Source organism: Cydia fagiglandana, chromosome 18 (genome assembly GCF_963556715.1).
Source record: "Cydia fagiglandana chromosome 18, ilCydFagi1.1, whole genome shotgun sequence".
NCBI classification, from domain to species: Eukaryota; Metazoa; Arthropoda; class Insecta; order Lepidoptera; family Tortricidae; genus Cydia; species Cydia fagiglandana.
Genome location: NC_085949.1, coordinates 8,708,867 through 8,724,771, shown reverse-complemented (window position 1 = coordinate 8,724,771; position 15,905 = coordinate 8,708,867). Strand labels below are relative to the sequence as shown.

Genomic DNA, 15,905 nt, shown 5'->3' with positions numbered 1-15,905 from the left:
GTTTCAGGTTGAATTGGTTCTAGAAAGTCGGGTACGATTAATGAAATCACTATAACTATTCCGCGACATCCTCCATGTAAAAAGACATCAAACTCCACAGATTTTGTACTTCCGTCCTATCCTGCAATGAAAGGAAAATATAACTTTTCTTTCATGTAGAGAAAAGGCTGGCTGGACAAAAACAAATCAAAAACCAAACCCGTGTTTCCCACTATCAGAAGCCGTAATGACTGTGCTAAGTGACGTCCTGCAATACTGCAAATTCTGCATCCACAGGGGGTGGGGAACTGGAGCAACGGCCGCACAGCCTGCACGGAAGCGATGTGCATTTCACGCCAGGTCCGATGGAGCAGGAGGGATGCATGTGGGGCTGTGCGCTTTTATTTTCACCCTGTGGCCCGAGATGCATATTTAAGGCAAAAATAGTTACTGTGACTATATGTTTTGTATTGCCTGTCCAATGTCCATAATCCATAAGTTTTGTTTCTTCGTCGTATAATTATATATCAAAACATAATAAAATGTTATAAAGTACCACACGGTTGGATAATATAAATTGACTCCATAATTCCTATAAATATTTGTCTACATTTATATTAAGTACATGTATGTCGAAATTACGCTATCGCAAAAAGATTAGTAATGACAGGATGGTGACACATTTATTAAAAACTTTATTGTACGAGTAGCTATTATTAATTTAGTTCAGTCAAAAACATCGGTTATAACAAAACAAACGGCTCTTCAAGTCACCCAAACTAAGTAATAAAATTTAACAGCTTTTGGATACATGGTAACAACATTTACAGATCCTTGAGATTTCTAAAACTGGTGATTTCTACTCGGTTGGCTTTTCAAAAGTTTGGCGACCACTTGTCTAACGCAATGTTTATAGGTACTTATTAAAAAGCACATTTATCAATCTCTCAAAAACCACCTGAAATTCCCTACTACGAATGTCCGTGGAATGGAAACCCCAGTTTAATTTTTTTTTACACCGTGGTCCCTTCTACAACGTCATTTCGTTGACAACTGTTTAACTTGTCTGCAAAACACCCCAAAATTTTAAATCATGTATGTACAATGTGTCATGTCAAGTACTTTAGCGTCCGTAAAAGTCAAACGTCAACACTCAACAGTGTAAGCCCTCATAAAGTAGTTAATCCGTTTCAAAGCGGATAATATACTGTCTTGAGGTAATCGTTAGGCTCGGGTGGCTATGTCGGTACACCTCATTATCTACAGTCATACTGTTCTAATTGATTATTAAAAAGCGATTTATGTTCTCCTGTAAAAGATATCATCTAGCTGTTTTTAATTAAAACCATTCAAGCGGTGTGGCATTTTCGATTTCTACATAAAATCGCAATGATCATAGGTTGAATATCGCCTTTAATAAACACTTGTCAAGTTATAATGTTGGATCAATTAAAACACTGCCTTATACAGCGTCACAAAGAAACCCGTGGCATCCAGTCCTCCCAAAATAACTTTCACATGGTCCTTGAGGGCCGGCATTGTCTTCCACATTAGGTAAGGAATGAGGACCGCCCCTCCCCCCACTGGCTCATCTTGCGGACTCACGCTCCGCTCCTGCACTCGGTAAACAACTTATGGACGCTATAAAGAAAATTACGATGCAGACTTAATTTTGTGAAATTGTATGTCGTAAAAAGAGGTATTTGAGAAATATGCCATGCCCCCTATTGTGAAGGCAATGCACGTCGCATTCGCTATTGACTAAGATATTAATTTGCTTAAGGGTAACTCCAAAAAAAGTAGCTCATTATCTTTATATGTAATTGCGAACAAGTTTTAAAAATAGTTGTTTATTTGTCTAGCAGAATAATAATGTTATTGTGTCTCTTAACGTTTAATGAATTACCTAGCATTTCATACATTCTTGAATTTATCAACCTAAACGTTATTGACAAGGAAAATACAGTACGCTTACTTATTTCCCAGGAGAGTTAAGTCATAAAATTACTAGGGAATTTCTTTGCCAGATTGTTTTGATCATGTCACGCTTCGCGGCGGTAATAGAGCCTACTTTGCAATGAACGGCGCCCGTCAATTTGTCGCGTAACAGGTCGTCTATGATCGCGATACCGTTTCCTTACTTTCTCAGCCTATCAACTCCCTTTGGGTTTGTATTCAAATCTGAACGTTGTGACGCACAGAGGAAGGTTATATTCATAATCCTGCAACAAAGTAAGATACGAGGTTGATAAGGCTAATGTTGAATATCTTTGTTCTGTGTCGGCTTTGATCGAAAGTTATGATTTAAGTAGTCGGTTCTCAAGGGAGCGAGCGTTGTGGGACGCTTGGTTACGCTCAGTGGAGTCCGTGTGAATCTTGCCATCTACTTGCACTACCTGCATATTTAAATTAAGTACATCGCAAGCTTAAGGGCTTTGGAATGCAACAGTTGTATTCGAATTCACAACTCGTTTATTGTCTTTAAGAAATGTTAATTGTTGGTTAGTTAGTGCTTGTTGATCACCTAGCCCTGTAAGTATAAGTTAACTAAATGGGCGTAATGGGGTATGGGCGTCCTAAATAAGGTGAAGCGATACTTCACACCTGGACAGCTTCTAACACTTTACAAAGCTCAAGTCCGGTCGTGTATGGAGTATTGCAGCCACCTGTGGGATGGCTCAGCTAAATACCAACTCGCCCTTTGGACTCAGTGGAGCGCAGAGCCAGGAGGATGATTGGCGACAAGAAGCTAACGGCTAAGCTTCAGACTTTGGCCCATCGGCGGAAAGTCGCCAGCCTGTCGGTATTCTACAGGTTGCACTTCGGGGAGTGTGCCCAAGAGCTACACGAGCTCATTCCACCGTCCCCATTCTACCATCGGACTTTTAGACGCACGGCCGGTTTCCATCCTTACTTGGTAGATATTCCGCCAATTCGCACTAAGCGCTTTGCTTCTACTTTCCTTATGCGCACTGCCAAGGAATGGAATTCCTTGCCGGCGTCTATATTTCCGTGCTCTTATAACCCGGCAACCTTTAAATCAAGAGTGAACAGGCACCTTCTGGGCGAGCTCGCTCCATCGTAGGCCACGTCTACGCCTCGGCTAGTCTGTGGCCATGAGTAAACCCATGCATAAAAAAAAAAAAAAACTATATATCTGTTAACAACGTCACTTACGTATGAATAAGTGTAATATATAAACCAATTTTTTTTTATCTAATTTTTATAGAGGCTTTGGACAACCAATAATCTGTTATATATTATAAGAAATTTATTATAACAGACGATCTGCAGGTAAACAAAGCTTTCTTATTCTATTAGGTCCTCAAATCCCCTTGATCCCCTCCATATAATTTCAATCTGTGTCTGTTTACGAATGCCGGGGTAACATTATTAAATTACGTAGCAGATAATATCTCAAAAGGCTTTGGATGCTAATAACTTCCAAGACCCTGAACAATTAAGCCAGTTTTAATTTTCGTTCATTGCGGTTTACATCGCTGATCTCCAACAGATGAGGAATTCTGAAAGAAGAATTTACTTATTGGAATTATGTTAGAAAATTTGTTCGCGCCCTTCTGACAAACAAGATCCATTGCGATGATCATATAACATGAATCATTATTATTGTAGCCGAATTAAGGCCAAAATGTATGTATGTAGATAAATGCGAGAGCTTATTGATTCACAAAATTGAAGAGGCCTTAGGAAAAAGAACTGGAGATTATTAATTGAAGGGATGTTTACAAAAACAACATAACTGACTACACTGATGGTTGACACCTGAAACGATTAACAATGTTCTTAAAAAAGTGTCAACCGCGCTAAGCAGTTATGTTGTTTTTGTAAACATCCCTTCAATTACTTTAAGTAGGTACCTACACTCTACACTTCTACAGTCCTACAAAACCGACCAAGTTCGAGTCGGAGTCGCGCACGAAGGGTTCCATACCGTTACGCAAAAAACGGTAACAAAATCACGTTTGTTGTATGGAAGCACAACTTTAATATTTGTTTTATTTTGTTTTTAGTATTTTTTTGTTATAGCGGCAACAGAAATACATCATCTGTGAAAATTTCAACTGTCTATCACGGTTCATGTCATGAGCTACAGCCTCGTGACAGACAGCGAAGTCTTAGTAATAGGGTCCCGTTTTTACCCTTTGGGTAAGGAACCCTAAAAAACGTTGCCGGGCCCTGCGTGTAAAGTATTCGTTTTTGCAGTGTCATTGCCCCAATTTGTCGCATACCAGCAATCCTTTATACGATATTAGGTACTCATTTCGAATGTAGCTAAAATTTTTCCAAATTTTTACAGCAGTGTTTTCCAAACAATTTCATGACACCATGACTTGACAAACCCTTAATATGACTTAAAATATGTTTTTTTAGTCGAACCCCTTGCAGAGATTTGCTAACACTGCTTTGCAATTTCAGTTTTCGAGATATTTTCACACTTCGTTCGCTATAATCCCCCTCCACAAGTGTCTCATCCAAATAGCAATTAACTTTCCAAAGGCTTCGCGATTAAACTGGCTTAAATTACATCCACGGACCCTTAATAGTTATTTTGCTTGCGGCCTCAACGTGCTGAGCTTATGTAAACAAGGAAAACATGCACAACTTTCAGCGAATTGGTGAATAACTTTCAACTTCGGAAACTTAATTACGCACAAGGCATTTGCCGACTGCCTTCTGATGGTATTAAAGTTTTCCACAGAACTTAATAAATTTTGTTTGAAGCTCTTGAAAGTAGACATAGAACATTTTTACTAATGGCGGCTGGGTTTACATTACAATTCAATTTACACGTATTCTGCATCACTTAGTTTTATTTAGATCTAACCAGAACTAAAAGATGCCCCGTGGGCTGGAATTAAATAGCGAAACGAAACGAATTATAAGCAAAGACTTATTTTCTTTGATTCTAGCTTGATGCGTCTATCATCCACCCACGCTGAACCTGAGCTCGCAGCCATACAGGTTCTAGAAATTTCTTTTTACCCTAGACAATGTCACCAGTCTAGTCCGCCCACGACCGACCATCCATTTTTTCTGTACTAAAGTAAATTTTATGTTATACAGTTTATTTTTTATTCGATTACCAATCCTACACGCGCTGCTTCGATCGTTTCACAACTTTATTGATGTTAAACAGTCTATTGACGCCCACAAATTAATTGTATTTTTATCTCATAAAAGGGCTTTTGATATCATAAATTAAGTATTACTTTCTCGACAGTCTTTCTAAACTGATCAGATCGACTGGCCAGAAAGTTGCGAAAATGCGTAAAACCGGCCAAGTGCGTGTCGACGACGCATAGTGGAGGGTTCGATCCGTACCTTCATACCATTTTGGCTACGGAACCCCTATAACCGAGGCCTGACAAACTGAGTTCCAAACAAATTGAATCCTCTCTCGGTTAGACTACCTCGCCAGAAATTTTAGAGTTTTCCTTCTAAATAAGTTAGTATAATCGGATGATAGTTATAAGTGTAATCAGATAAGAAACGGGCGGCGTGACGACCCATTTAAATCTAAAGGGAAAGGTGGTCCTTGGAGGTCACGAGTACAAAGTTGCTAGGGACCGTGGGCGACGGCGCCCGGCGCCTCCCTCCTACACCTAGCGCGGGGGGTTAAGCTACAGGCAACTTCCTGTTTTATTTATTTGAATAACGGTATTATATCGGATTAATTCACTTAATTGTATAGGACATTCTTAAATCAATCCCACCATTATTGAGTGGGATTGATTTAAGACATCTGTGGGATTGAGCTTGTGATACGGGATCTTGTAATGAGAAAACTTGTTGAATTCGCTGCAGTGAACGGAACTCGCTGGCAGAATTCGAAACAAAACTAGACCTTTCAGGGTTTGTGCTTAGCTATTCTTTACTATGAGTTCTAGCTAGGGAAAAAAACAAGCAAACGTGCAAACGTGAATAATGATCGGTGCAATTAGCGATTCTTCGAAGAGTTTGTCACGCATTACATCCTTAAAATTGAAACAAAGTTAAACCGAATCGAAATTTTGATTTCGCTGTCGTTTATCACTCGAACCACGTACAACTAACTCTACGGGACTCTTTTGTACGTCGCGTCAGGACGACAGTATTGTATACCGTCCAGCGCTACTGTGTCCTCATGAAAGGCATTAACTCGACACGCGCTGCACCCCAAAACTAGCGATTATCGACCGGCTCTTATTTCAATTTGCTCCATAATGACTTCGCGTCAACAACGATGACTGTCATCATGACAATTTACTATGATTGTTATTACGAGGGGTCCTTTCGTTAAAATAGTTTCGTTTCGTTAAATTCGTTAACCTAATCCAGGTTTCTTCTTTTCGTGTCCCCGTTTTTCTGAATTTCTTCACTACTCTACTTTCGAAAGTAAAAAATAATGCAAATTATTTTCTAGTTATGAATATAGCATCAAAAAAACAACCCGCCACATTTGCGGCTTGCATCGAGATTGCATGTAGGTGTAAATATTTAATAAAAAAATGACCAAAATATCTGTAGAAGTTGTCTGTAGCAGATGTCTGTCCTGCATTATCACCCCAGCAACGTCAAACTGACAAATGACACAAATTATAAACGGCCCACCAAGAAAGCAGTGCGTATCCAATCCCCTTAGGCCCATAGGAGCTTGAATTGAATAAGTTCCTATTCATTTGTTTTTTTGTTTACCATAAACATAATCGATAAACACGGCGCCGCTTCAATTGAATGAGGGTACGCATTCGATTTAATTCAATTACTATTATTTGTAAATCGATTTGAGACTGCCAGGTGTTTTGTAATAAAGATACACGTTCAAGATCCCTTTGTCATGAAGAACAATTAACTGCATGCCTGCGACAAGATAAGGCGCAATGTTATTCACATATATGAAATACCTACGTACAGTAATTACTAATGGATATGCTCTAGGCCCTCTAGTTAGGGGCCACTTCCTAAGTTGCTACATTTGTGTACTGTTAGTATGTAGGTATCTATCCTTTCCGAGCTTTTAGAAACATATTTTTTTTGCGGTTTTTGGTACTTATACGATCCTTAAAAACAGCCTAATAAACAAATTGTTGTTGTTGTCCTAGCTAGGGCACCCCAAACAAACAAAATACTTGCGTAAATATAGAATTCATTATCTTCATTGAAGATGAATAATATTCAATAAATTAATAATTTTCTTGTCATGTTTTTCTCTCAAGGATTCATCCTTATTGTGCTCAACGATGCTATATCCGTACGTGGAAATAGATCAGCGTGTTACAGAAATAAACTAGCTTTCCTTTTTACGTGCGGGAAGTTGTGACAGACGTTATTAATTATATCCAGTTTTGCCTTTTTGGGCTTCACCTCGCCGGAGTGCCAATTATAGGCAGTCTGGGTAACATCGCTACAGTTATCGCCGTAAATAGGATACAGACTATTTTATTGCTAGAAATATAGTGCGCATTGCAGTCTCTTGACCGTTTAGATATTGTGTGTACACAAAAAAAAAAGTTGTCAAATAAACCTTCAGCTTATAATAGTACATTACTACAGAGGCCGGGACGAAAGGGGTTGCCGGCCGAAGACATATAGACGATATAGAAGACGGATAGGTCTGAGCGCGGGCAACCCCATTTCCCGCCGAGGTATGTATAGTGCTTTTCTCAAACATGCAATGAAATAAATAAAATAAAAAATCCACGAAACCCAAGTTTTATTTATAGAAAAAACTAAAAGTAAACTATACCCAAAATATAACCAACATGTACCTATATTATTATCACGCGTATGTTTTACACAAGTCGTGTATTTTTACTACCCGTATATTTTCATGTATCTTTGATTTTTTCGCCTTGTATCCGTCTGAGTGTTTTCGTCACATAAGTTTACATAGTCTTTCATGTTGATATCATGTTTCACATACATCGTTGCTTTATGCATGGAGTAAATAAGTATAATTTCCACAGTGTTGACGAATTTGTAGTTACATTCATTTAAAATATGCCACAAAACTGTTTCTAATAAACTGTAAGTCATTTTTCTTAGTTTCTCAAATAATAAAATTGCCATAAGCAACCATATACATACTTCGTCTTTGACTTGGCGGCAGAGGCAGCAAGTTATTTAAAATCAATTCTGCTTACGCTGCCAATTCCAACACCTACGATTACAATTAATATTAATTTCATTATTTCGTCGGAACTCATATTAAAGTAAAAAAATCAACAACGCACCACAAATCCAATAAAACAGAATGAAAATGTTTCAACTTTACCTCCATAACAATTTAAAAAAAATAACTACGCGTGTTTGAGTAGACCTTTTTACCGCTAACGTTTAGATGAAATATTTTAAATGTTTTTATTTGTGTAGTTAAATTTATAATTTAAAATTATAGAATTTGGTTAATAATGTATTATTTATTAAGTTCATGTTGATTTTATACAAGTAAAACTGCAAATTATAGCAAACATTGTATTTTGTTTTTTTTTATAGTGTAGTGGCAGAGTGTCATTACGAACCATAAAGCAAATACTGCCTCTAGTTTTTTTTAATGGATGAATGCCAAGATGCTGTGTCACAAATATCTGTGAAATGAAAATTATAAAAGAGGACTTTGCCGGCCTAGGCCTGCAAGATTTGTATGAAATTCCATTAACTACCTTTTGTCCTAGCCGCACCTGAAACGTCATACTTCGCAGCCTATTATAAGGAACATAACATCAATATTTCATTGCATGTTTGAGAAAAAGGATTTATTTAATTACCTACAGTAAACCTAGTAATAGTACATTATTGTCGAGGCTCGGAAGTAGCTACTTGCAGGCTGAGGATTCGTTTTAAACGGACGACCTTGGGAGTCCGTTTAATTGAATCCAAAGCCAGCAAGTAGCCTTCCAGCCGAGTCATATATAGTGCTTTTCTCAAAAATGGTGCAAGAAATATAAATATCATAGAAATATTTTACAAAAGCAACGTTGTTACCTATATATTTTCACAGAAGAAAGCCCTTGCCGCCTTTTTATTTTTTTAATAAAAAAATAGAAGTGTATTTTTCTGCCGAAAATACGCCAACCTATTTGAGACAACTAAATAGTCGCGGTACTAATCATCTGTTTGGCTGTTTAATGGGCCTGTGCCTTCAATTGATATGGCCATTTCAACTTTTAAAAAGTTTGGAACTCGACAAATAATGGAATTTGTATGCAACATTGCAGTCCCAAAATCGAGACTGCCAGTGGCGGATTTCCCATAAGGCACAGTAGGCCCGGGCCTAGGGCGGCGAGATATTAGGGGCGGCAAATTGTGACAAAAAATTCGCTGATGAGAAAATTTAAAAATAAAGTTTTTCAAACTATAAGTATCGTGTTACATATCTATTCAAAGAGCGCATTGTAAGAATCCCAAATATTTTTTTTATAGTTTTAGGATAAATAGTTTAGCAGTTATTCAAGAAAACAGGCAAAAAAAATGTTTTTCTTATGCTTCTTTTGTTAGATTTTTTTGAATATTTTTGTAGGTACATACCTACATAAAAAGTCAATGTTATTGGTAAAACTGTCACTTAAAATGAATAAGTATTTGCTTATTTTTTTCCTAAAACCTATGTTCCTATGACCATGTCACAAGGACGTATAGTTTCTGAGATATAAGTAATAAGCGAAAAACCGAAAAATATGACCTTCAAACCACCCCCCTACTTTTGATATGTTCACCTCCTAACGAGTCCAAAAAAGTTACTAAGTAAAAAATGTGTCCCAAGCATTTCCCTCTATAATATATCTTTTCGTTGCCTGATCTAAATGTAGTCAATATGATGGGTGCTGATGCTGAGAAAGGGGCGGCTACAAGGCTTGGGGCCTAGGGCGGCAAAGACTGCAAATCCGCCACTGGAGACTGCAATGTTTTTAACTTTTTAATTTTTGACTGACCATAAACTAAGCGCTTCGCGACCTATTTTTTAGACGGCAAAGTCGACTTTGCCGTCCATTTTTGAGAAAACGTTATTTACTGACTACAGGACAAGTACTATATGACGAATCATTTAAATTTTTATAGCCTCTGTAACATGAGTTTTACGAATATTTTTACCAATCCTAAGAAATAAAAGGAATTCTCTAGCTTCATATAAAAATAGATAGTGTTTCTAAGGGGAATAGCTGGTTTTATTCCCAAGAAAGTTTTTCCACTCATAATTAATGGATGGTTTGTTTTTTCTTTCATTAGGAATATACGATTTCACAACTGATGAAGTAATTTCCATTGTTATATAACAAAATAATGAAAACATGAAATCATCAACATACAATAATAAACGCGCCACTACATCAAGTATCGCTATGATTCGTCGTTATTGGTTATTATAGCACATGTTTCAACAGTTACTCCCTATTCAATTAATTGTCATAAATCTTTCCTGATTCTGCGTCGAACCGCGAGGGCGCGAAGTGACGTTGCTCCACGTCAGCCCAAGTGACATATCCGCCCGATAACTTGACCGGGAACGTCCTGCCTCAAGGCTCTGTATTCTCATTGCTTACGAAAGTCCAACGATTAGGTTAACCTGTGTAACTGGAACCTCAAACTCCCTAACATCTAGAGTACGCATGTTTTTTTTTTCTTTCAATTTAAGAGCTGACCTCTTGTCGGTGCAGCGTGATGAAATTGTCTCCACCTTGGTCGGTCCAAAACCAGCCCCTTACGCATGTATATTAGTTTATTTTTCGTAAGCTTTACTAACGTCCGCTCCAAAAGCAAGCGGAATAACATCCAAGGACTATTTACTCTCATCACTTGCGAATATTATGCCTTTAATAGTACAGTTTATGCAAGGGACAGCGCCCGTGTGAAGAATCTGATTGTACTAAGGAGTGGGAGTGGGAAACATCCGTCTCGCCTCATAGCTCTTAGGACTCGTTAAGACGTTTTATCTATTTGATTATCTCAGGGGCGGTGAACTGTGGAGTAAAGGTGAAATAGTGGGGTCAAATGGGAAGACCTAGGATTTACTTCTAAGGATCTAGGGTTTACCTGGGTTTTACATGTGTAAGTAACGTGTAAGGTAACTGCACATATTTAATTATTTATCAGTAAATAAATTTTTCACACAGTTTTTGGACTTGTCGAAACAACAAATTAATAAAAATAATGAAGCACAATTAGGGTGTTACTTTTATAATCAAATTATTATCCTTATTCTCCTTAATAAAATTATTATCCTTAGGCTCCCCTTGAAATTTTTGATACATCATTAGTATTCATTACTCAATTCACAAGAGTCAGAACTTAGTTCAATGTGTTAAAAGGGAAAATTAGACAAAAACCGGGCGCTGATGTCTGGTATAACAGAAACAAATCGAGGGGCGACTTAACCATCGCCATTTAAATAGACATATATGATTACCAATCGCCGATTAGCGTTATAGTACATTACTACAGAGGCCGGGACGAAAGGGGTTGCCGGCCGAAGACATATAGACGGCCGAGCGAAGCGAGGCCGGATAGGTCTGAGCGCGGGCAACCCCATTTCCCGCCGAGGTATGTATAGTGCTTTTCTCAAACATGCAATGAAATAAATAAAATAAAAAATGCATGCATGGATGGAGTAAATAAGTATAATTATTATGCATGGAGTAAATAAGTATAATTTCCACAGTGTTGACGAATTTGTTAGTTACTTTCATTTAAAATATGCCACAAAACTGTTTCTAATAAACTGTAAGCCATTTTTCTTAGTTTCTCAAATAATAAAATTGTCATAAGCAACCATATACATACTTCGTCTTTGACTTGGCGGCAGAGGCAGCAAGTTATTTAAAATCAATTCTGTTTACGCTGCCAATTCCAACACCTACGATTAGAATTAATATTGATTTCATTATTTCGTCGGAACTCATATTAAAGTCAAAAAATCAACAACGCACTATAAATCCAATAAAACAGAATTAATATTTTTCAACTTTACCTCCATAACAATTTAAAAAATATAACTACGCGTGTTTGAGTAGACCTTTTTACCGCTAACGTTTAGAAGAAATATTTTAAATGTTTTTATTTGTGTAGTTAAATTTATAATTTAAAATTATAAAATTAAATAATGTATTATTTATTAAGTTCATGTTGATTTTATACAAATAAAACTGCAAATTATAGCAAACATTGTTTTTTGTTTTTTTTTTTATAGGCGTAGTGGCAGAGTGTCATTACGAACCATAAAGCAAATACTGCCTCTAGTTTTTTTTAATGGATGCATTCATCCATTTAAAAAACTGCCACGATGCTGTGTCACAAATATCTGTGAAATGAAAATTAAAAAAGAGGACTTTGCCGGTCTAGGCCTGCAAGATGTGTATGAAATTCCATTAACGACCTTTTGTCCTAGCCGCACCTGAAACGTCATACTTCGCAGCCTATTATACGGAACATAACATCAATATTTCATTGCATGTTTGAGAAAATATTATTTTTGATATTTAGGTGCAATGTAATGCCTATTCGTTTTAAAAGAGAAATGCTAAATGGACTATTATTAATTAAAATAAATATAATAGTTAATAAAAAAGAAGTGAATTTGCGAACATATCTCAAACTGAAGATAAAATCACAATAAATTACTGAATGACGTCATAAGGTAACGTCAGTATTGCGTGTCCAAGTATTCATAACAGCTGTACGAATATGATTTAAAAACAGGAGTTAGTCGAGCGTGCGTAAATGCGGCAAGGGTGCGGTACCTTCCGAATTCACTGGGTTTCCACCCATGCGAAGCTCTATTCTATAGGAATCGCTTAGACGCACATACTTTCGGGAGACAGTTACACTATTTTAGGTAAGATGCTATTCTTGTCGAGCTCATTGTTATTGAATATTGTCTCCCCGATTACTAAACACAAAATTAAACGGTCGAACTAAATTCCAAACATTGTGGTCAGCCGCGACACGGCCTGCAACCGACAATTAGTGCCTAGAAGCCCTTGGACCACATTTGTTAACCATTAAACAACAACAGTAAAAAGGCCTGCGTGATTCAACCCGATTAGATGCTTTTTTTGTGTTGTCATCTTTGCTTATTCATTTGTAAACAGACATGAATGGATAAATATTCCCTAAACTTCTAAATGGCGATGGCGATTTTTCCTAATGTAAAACATAAGAAATAATTTTTCACTACGACGTTTGATTTTGCATTTTAAATGATAAAAGATCCCGTAAAAGGGAGTGAGAAAAACCACTTCAAATTCGTGTTAGCGAGACTATTTGGACGATCGTGGGCACGCGATAAATATAATAAAATCGTTTAACAGTCGATCAGCGGTATAAAATCATATCTCATGGCTCCCCAGTGCGAGGGCGTCGGAGGGCGAGAAGTCAGCCAAGATCGATGTAAATTGAGCCCTGATACTTACCCGGGAATTACATTTCGAACATCTTGTTTGTTTATTTCCTTGCTAGGGGTGATCTTGAGTACCTATTTCACTCGTTATTCAATACATCTTCACTGCTACGTTTCTTATTCCAATTCTAAGAAGGAAGTCAATGACACCTCTCAAATTACACTCGCTTTGAGCAGAACGCTTTAAAATAAATGCTTAATTAGCGACAATTATCATCGAAGCGAGTACGTGTTAACAAAAAGCGATTTTGTAAGATAATTACATGTTTCACGGTCACGGTTTCTACGATTAATTATGAGTTTACTGATGTCTTAAGTCGTATGTATATGCATTTACACTCAAGAGCAATGGAAAGCGGTTGCTTTATAGGAAGTTATGAACCGTAGGATGAAAAGTGACTTTATTCATACATAACAGTCAATGGCTATAAAAATATTAAACTAATATGTGAATGCTAAACTTTTGCGTGATTCATCCCTTGTGTGTAAAATTATTCGTGTGGCCATTTTCTTCCGTCCATTTTTGCCTGAGGGCATACTTACCCTTTTTGAAGACTGAACCCATCTGTCATCTTTGCCATGGGGTGCGCGTCACGTGAATTATTTATAATACATCAATCACACCGTGCCGAATCGATGCTCGATATTTGCTTTTTATATATGTATAAAACTGTAGCGAAGAAATGATTTCATTTCATACCTCTGCTGTTGCCTATTAGGACTGAATACCTAAGCATAATTCAGGATATGTATTTTTCGAAATTTATGTGCGACATCTAATTTTATTAATAAAATAAAGATTATATCTTTAGGTCTTCGGTTAAAGATCATTCTATCAGTGCCAAAAGGTTTAAGTTGACAAGTGAACTCATAGATCCTTTTAAATTCAATCGAGCAATACCTAGATGAGGAGGAACAACTTTAGTTCAGTAGGAGACAATCTTTCAAATAATACAACACTGAACCAATTTGTTGACATAACCTTTTAAAATAATAAATAAAATAAAAATAAAAATAAAATAAAATAAAAATAATTTATTTCAGACAGTTGACAGTCCATATTTTAAATGAAATAAAATTAAAATTACAATTAAATTAAAGATAAAATATTAAAATTAACAAACAACTTACACATAATTAAAATACAATTTAAATTTGAAATTACTATTAACATTCATAAATAACATTAGATTAAATTAAATTTACAATTATTAAAACTAACATGTAGGGAGGACCAGTGCTTTAGCAAGCCACTGTCCCACCTGTTACCCACTATAGCCAGGAGGCTGTGGCGGCTGTCACGCACCCTGCTTAGCATCGCGGCGCAACGCTTGCGGAGCGTGGCGTGGAAACCGTCCACGCTCGCGTCCGCAAACATTCCGGACGCGCTACAGTGCCGCGGCAGCCGCAACAGGACCCTGAAAGCGTCATTATACTGGACTCGCAGAGCGTTTAACGATCGCTGAGTGTATCTTGTCCATAGGCTACAGGTGTACAGCGATGTACAGTACGCTTTAAATAAGGTTATCTTTACTTGGGCTGTACATCGGCTGAACCTGCGCGCTATCATGTTTGCTCTCATCGCTAAAGCTCTGCGTTCCCTCTCGATGTCTGCATCATCGCGCAGATCATCGGTAACCAAATGCCCAAGGTATTTAAATGAGCTCACTCTATTTAGTTCCTGGCCATCAAGAAGTATAGGAGGGACATACGATGGACTCTTGGTTCCGGCTTTAAAAACCATATATTCGCTTTTAAGCGCATTATACTTTAAGTTATGGTCACGAGCGTACGATTCGCACATGTTTATTAGTATGTTCAATCCTCCAACCGATGGGCTCAGCAACACCATGTCATCCGCATAACTTATATTATTAAAACAGACTCTGTCAATATGGCATCCGACATGGGTGCTGCTGAGTCCGTCGATTAGGTCGTTAACGTATAAATTAAATAATTTCGGTGAGCTTAGCCCCCCTTGCCTTACACCGCACTGCAATCCGTACTCGTCCGAAAGTACGTTGCCCCAACGAACGCTGTTCCTCTGGCCACCGTACCAACACCTAAATATGCGTGTTAGCTCCTTGGGAAACTTGACCTTGTCAAGCTTTTTCCAAAGTAGTTCGTAATTAACAAGGTCAAAAGCTTTGGAAAGATCCAAAAAGCACGCATATATAGGTGTTTTTCTTCTAGTATAATACTCGACAGCCTGCTTTAGACAAGTGATTGCGCTCTCTGTGGATAAGCCGGCACGAAAGCCGAACTGAGCGTCATGTATCTGCAAACACTTGTCCAGTTGCACACTAAGCAGGCCGTCGAGTACCCTAGCTATAATGGTTGCCAGAGAAACAGGTCTGTAATTCGTTTTATCGGATACATCACCAGTTTTATTTTTGATGATGGGAACTACTACCGTTCCCCATTTTACCGTGTACAAAATTCACTGAGCTTTATAAAATCCGGCCGGCGTTGAGAGCGAACGTACAGTGCCGCAACCCGTGCTCTGAGCTTTGAGGCATTTATTCATTTTGCT

The 15,905-nt window shown here is 37.6% G+C and overlaps 1 protein-coding gene across 1 annotated transcript in view; it reads left to right on the top strand.

The window, feature by feature from the left end:
* Positions 1-15,905, top strand: part of LOC134673530 (myosin-I heavy chain) — a 130,667-nt gene that overhangs the window by 68,828 nt on the left and 45,934 nt on the right. The gene's annotated exons all lie outside the window — the stretch shown is intronic.